Consider the following 6,928-nt stretch of genomic DNA (forward strand, 5'->3'; position numbering starts at 1 on the left):
GAATAAGATATGTGAAATTGTAAAGGATAGGGTATTGTCTTCATAAGTTGCAAAGGCTTCCCCTGAAGATGTGCATATAAGTACTTTGCTCTTGGAATGCAAATGCACATGGCAGGTTGTACTTATGGAGATCCTCTTCAACCTATGATGACAATTCATCATGCATGATATGATGTAACGAAGATAATGACATGCATAATGAAAAATGGACGTTTGCAAAATGACTTAAGTGCGGAATTTATCATCGCACATGCGGAATTTATCATCGCATCACAGAATAGCAAATAAGTACCAGACGACCATCGAGTTTAAGTGTTACAACTCAAAGAACCAAATGTATCGAAAAGCAAGAGTTGTAAACACTTGGCAAAAGTAGCAAAAGGTAAAGAAACCACCCATATGGACCCGCTTGAAGACTATCAACTCATATGCTTCTCCCCCTTTTGTTAGTAAGGACCAAAAAGGGTCGAAGACATAGAGCGCCTACTTGTTCCCATGAGGTGCAGGCGAGGCAGCAGGGTCGTTGTTGAGGTCCGGTGGTGCAGAAGAACTTGGTGCAGTGTCGACACGTGCTGAAGTTGGAGGAGGTGAAGTTGCATCATCTTGGCCATCGATGACTCTGGCATTCACTGTCGCAGCTGAGGACGAATAGTCAGAGTCTTCAAGTGAGGGAGTCCGACGCAAGTGAGCATTCCTGGGAGGAGTTGAGTCAAACTTGAACCGTTCGGTGAAGCCATCGTCTTGCAGATCAGCTTCAGGACTAAGTAATGTCAAACTCTTCCACGACCTCCGACAGGTTTCGTGAGTGACAAAGGCATTTTTTGTGGCAAGATTGCGAATGCGGTTGACATCCACCAAGAGGCTTTGCATCTGACGCTTAAGCCAGCCGTGATGTTTGTCCTGTTTCTGGTGTAGCGCGACGACAAGCTCTTGGTCATTTAGGACACGAGATCTCCTTCGAGGCAATTGCGCAATGGTGTTACCAGTGGCGTCAGTTTGAGCGCGAGGGGCACGTGTGTTGCCAGCAAGGGGATAAACACGAGAAACTACTGGAACTTCTTCAATAGGCTGGGTGAAGCTTTGGTGATCAACATTGTGAAGATAAATGGGATCCTTAGCAGGCTCTGGGTAAATAGCTTCAACTGACAGATCAACCTCTGGCAAGAATATAAGATGATTGCGCGCAGACGGCTGATAGTTGAAGGCAGAGTGACGCTTGATAAGACACATGACCCATGGAGCATAGAATTTCAACCCAAAAATGTCGGAGCCAGATGCAGCCAACTGCCTGATGAAGAAGTCTTGAGCATTGAAGCTGATGCCATTGAAGATATAGAAAACCAAAGTGTTCATTGCTCCTTCAAGCTTTGCTGCAGATGAATGTCCTTTGACAGGCCATAGAGTCTTCCTGATGATATGGTAAATGGTGCGAGGCAGGTACTCTAGGTCTTCAACAAAGAATTCAGATGGGTATTCAGTGTCGTGAGGCAGAGGCTTCATCATGCTCAGCATTTGACTCATGTTGGGTTCTGGCTTCTGAAAAATGCTTTCCAAGGAATTCTGGTGTTGTTGACAACCTGGTTCATAGTATTCACCAGGAGTGGGCAGCCATGTGAGCTCAATGATATCAAGAGCTTTGGCTTCATGATGGACATTGCCTGTCATCCACTCAAGGACCCAAGTCTTTGGATCCCTGTTGTAGCCTCGAATGTGAAGAGTTGCATTGAACTATAGTAGAAGCTCTTCATTCCAGTGTTCCTTATCTGTGACAAACTGCAGCAGTCCAGCATCTCTGAAGCAATCCAACGCTTCTTCAAGACAGGGCAGGCCAGCTATAACTTCAGAGTCGAGGCGCGTATGTGGAAATATGCGCCCTTGATTGTACAGGACGCAGGAATAGTAGCTACGCTGCTGATAGCTCCAGAACCGATCTGATGAAATGTGAGGTTTGGTATGTTCTTGGCGCTATTGAAGAAGTTGTTATGTGCCACGAAGCCATTCACATTGAAGACCCCAAGTGAAGTTGCAGTGCCTGGGAATCATGGAAGTCTTGGCTTGGGCTTTTGGACTTGAGATCTGTGCTCGACATGATATTCAAATTGTGGACCCGCAGCAGGTGGAGGAACCAGAATGGGCCAGCGGACCATAACAGGCTGACCATGATCAAATGCCAGCTCAATTGTATGAGGTCTTGGAGGGGGAATAGGAGCATTGGCATTGTCGTTGACATGAGCTTCAGGGGCCACATTGGCTTCAGGTGCTTGTACCTCAGGTGCTTCAGTATTGGCTTCGGGTGCTGCAGTGGCTTCAGGCGCGTGGACTGCTGGCACCGCAGTAGCTTCAGGCGCCGCATTAGCTTCAGCCATGACAACGTCATTGGCTTCAGCGGTCATGTTGGTGGCCACCTCAGGATTGTTAACCTCCACTTCAGGAGCTGGAGGGTTGGACACGTTCTCCTCGAGACCAACATCTTGGTGGGACGGGGGTGTAGCAACTCTTTCTGCTTCAACTCTTGGTTCTTGTTCTTCATCGGCTGATGCAGTCGGAATATCTTCAGCCATTTTGGCTTCAGACTCAGACACGTGCATAGTGGGAGTGACTTGGGGCCTTGGTCCTTTGCGAAGCCTGCGTAATGCTGGCGACACTTGCGGAGATGGAGTGTGTTGGGCTCAAAGTCATCGTCATCTTGCACGGGTGAGGTAGCTTGCGGTTGGGGAGAACATGGGGTGTCTTGTCGTTGTGGGTGATCAGCCCACGATGCATCCTGAGCAGTTGGTGTCAGAGGACGGCCAATGCTGATGAGTTCGCTGTGCGTGAGCACAGGCGATGATACCAATTGGTGCTCGATATGAGGAAGGACTTCATCATCTTCAACATTGTCGTGAGGACCAATGTCTTCAGCTACGGTGGGGTCAACAGCTGGATTGTCTTCAGCTTCAGGAGCCTCTGGAGAAGCAGGCTCATGAACTATCACTTGGCGTTCTTGATTTTCAGACACAGGACGAGCCACTGAGATTGGCTCGACCTCAAGGGCTCTGTGGGAGCAGCCCGATCTCTCTTCTTGATTTTGCGTTTCTTAGTTGGAGGAGCATCATCAGTGGTGCCCTTGGTTTTGTGCTTTCTGGCTTCAGCTTCAGCTGCCCTTGTTATCTTTAGTTCTGAAGCCATTGTGGGGGCCTTAGGCTTCGAGCCTGTCAGACTAGCTGGGAAGACAATTGGATGTACTTCCTGCCTTGGTGCTTCGGGTTCTGCCACAGCTGGCTTCTTCTTCTTCTTGGCCGCCATGCTGGGGCCGATGCCTGGTCGCGCCAAGGCCTTGCGCTTTTCAGCTTCATTGTATCCTTGAACACATTTAGCAGCAAGATCCTTCATGCACTCACGAGAACCTTTGACTTCTTCGCGTTTCGTTCGAAATGCTTCCTTAAGCTCATGCATCATGGTTTGGAAGTTCTGAATGTCTTCAACATTGAGCTTGGTCATATGCTTCTTGAACTGAGCCTTTTCATAATCTATCTTATGCTTCAGCTCAACAATCTTCTGAGCTAGGGCCAGCTCAGCAGCAATGGCTCCGTGGAAGGCGACGCTGAAGCCAATGGGAAGCTGAAGATCATCAAAGCTAACATTTGGGCTGTCAAACCCCTCATCAATGAATGTGTTGATGATTTTAAGATCAAAGAGAGGAAGGTCATTGAAGATTTCTGCCTCTTGCTTGCTCTTGATCAACTGCTCAAGAGCGTCATCGCCAAGATCGTCATCGCTGGACAGATCAATGGCGTCATTCTCATTTCGCAGAACAGCAGTAGGGGTCAGTGCTTGCCTGGTGGGTTGCATGGGCATCTTAATTTTGGAGGGCTTGGAGATGCGTGACAGATCTTCAGACTGTACACTATGTTCAGGAGGTGCAGTTGCCAGAGGCTTCACCCGTGAGACCTTTGGTGCAGGGGCAGGCTTTGAAGCTTTAGGTTTCTTCAGCTTCTTTGGCTTCGGTGGGGCAGGCGCTTCGTCAGCTTCAGCATCGTCTGCAGGTTGATCCACGACTTCCCCTTGAACCATAATATGAGTGATGAGACCTTCCGGGTTGTAGAAGGGCCCAACAAGATTGGGTTCAGCTTCGCGTGAGCCATCGGCATGAGGAGCAGAGGGACCTGGGTTGAAGTCTAATCCCCGCGACTTCTTGTTTTCTTTGGCCGAGTTCTTGGCAAACTGAAGGTTGCGCTTGAACAGATTGTCATCACGACACCATAGCAATGACGAAGGGTCTGCATCTGCAGGCTGAGGTCCACGAACCATGCAGGGATAGAAGCCTTGTTCAATGGCTTCAGCTCTGGACCTGGGTTGAAGATTTTTGTATAGGATGTCTCCCCACGGTCGCTTGATGGCATTCTTCTCAGCATACTCCTGGGTCACGAACCTGTACTTGAACCACTGTTCTGCCCAATATCTTCGAATCCATTGGATTCGAGTTTTCCGCTGATTGTAGTCCTCCTCCAGATCTGTCTTGTATAGCTCATAGAGGTCTGGAGGCAAATCTCTTGAGGTGTTGCCACGACGCTGCCTGCCACCCTTCCTTGCAGATTTTTCTGGTGCCATTAAGTTTAGACTGAAAGGCTTCAAAACTGTCAAAGTCTTCCGTCTACTGGTCAGACAAGAACTGGCTTCAGGGGAATTTATATGATGCTGTAAGAATTCTGCAAATGAATGCAGACTATGAGAACCAAGGGATTCTCCCACGGACATGTACCTGTGACAGCATTAAGGTGCGAGGGAAGGGGAAGAGGTCATATGCATTCTCAGAAGATTTTGAAGATAAATCAGTTTAGAAGACATTGACCTCATAGTGCGAAGACATTCACTCATAGATAGAGAGTTGGTTCCAGATTTGTACGAATCCACGAATAAGTACAAGTGAGGAATCTAACTACTTTGTGAAGCATAAGTGAACATACTAGGCATATTATGAGATGCAGTATGAAATAGATCCAACTTGTGTGAATAGAAACTGCTTGTGGTAGAAAAGGATGAATCCATCGGATCAAAGAGACCGTAAAAAGGAGGTTTTATTTACCACTCGAGGAACTGCTAGATGGAGCGCGAGAGGAGGCCGAGCAGTTCGATCTTCCATGCCCTAACTTGGCGACAGAGGACACCTATGGCGATGGCGGAGAAGAGATGTCCGCGGCCAGCATGAAGACGGCGTCGGTGAGGTTGTGGCAGCTAAGTGCTTCGTCGCCGGCGTCGTCGAGGGCTAGCGGTGGCGCTAGGGTTTGTGCGAGAGTGGGAGAAAGGATAATGAATGTGGTGAGGCGTGTATTTATAGGGACAGGGACGGCACAGTTTTATTACATAGGTGCCCCTAGCGGTTCACATCTGAAGGACACGTGGCTATCATGCAACACATCGGAGGTTGTTCCACGTTCCCACTCACGCCTGGATTATCAGGTGGTCATTCCCACTTCTCCGGGTTTCAGGTGGAAGGATTTAGCATTGAAAACGGATTAATGTTTGTCTCTGTGTCTTCTGCTGACAAGGATGCAGAGAAGACATTTTGACAGTGTCAATAGAATGCATATGATTTGGATAGATAGACTTAGGAAAGAAGCATAGAGGGGTTAGGGTCCTATCACATTCACTTAGTTCAAAAGATTCAGCAAGAAGCCATAGCTATAAGTGAATGCTTTAGAGGACAGAAACCAAATCAGTACGTTGAAGATAAACATGAGGTCATGTTAACATTGAAGGCAAACAGAAAGTGAAGACTTTGCAAATGTAACGCCATGTGAGAAACACTTCTTAGGGAAGAATTTTGTGGTGGCGTTACCCACCGTATAGGAAGTATTAGACCCAGACACGGCGCACAACTTTCGTGGCGCTCTAAAGTCAAATTCCACGTTAATGTATTCACACTCAGAATGCAAGTCTTCATTGATTGAAGACATACGTTACTTCGTGTGTTGCACATCTAAGTCATCAACATGCACAAGTGTTAGGAAGTGTGCCTGATCATAGGACATTTGAGGATTCCAAGATATTTAGCTCACATCGTAACTTGCAAAACCTCTTATCATCCAAGGGCTTTGTGAAGATATCTGCCAATTGCTCTTCAGTGTTGACGTGTATGATATCAATATCTTCCTTCATAACATGATCTCTGAGAAAGTGATGACGAATTTCAATGTGCTTTGTCTTCGAGTGCTAAACTGGGTTGTGGGCAATCTTGATGGCGCTCTAATTGTCGCAGTAGAGTGGCACTTGCTTCAGATGAATGCCATAGTCTTTGAGTGTTTTCTTCATCCATAGAAGCTGAGCGCAGCAAGATCCAGCAGCAATGTATTCAGATTCAGCAGTGGAGAGAGATACATAGTTCTGCTTCTTTGAAGACCAACATACAAGTGATCGTCCCAGAAAATGACATGTGCCTGATGTAGACTTGCGATCCACCTTGTCACCAACATAATCAGCATCCGAGAATCCAACTAGATCAAACTCTGAGCCCTTTGGATACCATAATCCTAGTGTTGGGGTGTGAGCCAAATATCTAAGAATTCGCTTCACAGCTAAGTGATGCGATTCCTTTGGTGCCGCTTGGAACCGGGCACACATGCAAACACTAAGCATGATATATGGCCTAGATGCACATAAATAAAGCAAGGAACCAATCATGGAGCGGTATACCTTTTGATCGAACTCTTTACCATTGTCGTCGGGACCCAGATGGTGTTTGGCTGGCATTGGCGTCGTGTAGCCTTTCCAGTCTTGCATTCCAAATTTCTTCAGGCAATCTTTGAGGTATTTCTCTTGAGATATGAAGATGTCGTTGCGTTGCTAACGTATTTGAAGACCAAGGAAGAACTTCAGCTCACCCACCATGGACATCTGTATTGCTCTTGCATCATATATCCAAACTCTTCACTGTATTTCTGGTTAGTGC

The sequence above is a fragment of the Triticum urartu genome, chromosome 2A, assembly GCF_056163025.1.
Source record: "Triticum urartu cultivar PI428250 chromosome 2A, HENAU_Tu73, whole genome shotgun sequence".
Taxonomy (NCBI): domain Eukaryota; kingdom Viridiplantae; phylum Streptophyta; class Magnoliopsida; order Poales; family Poaceae; genus Triticum; species Triticum urartu.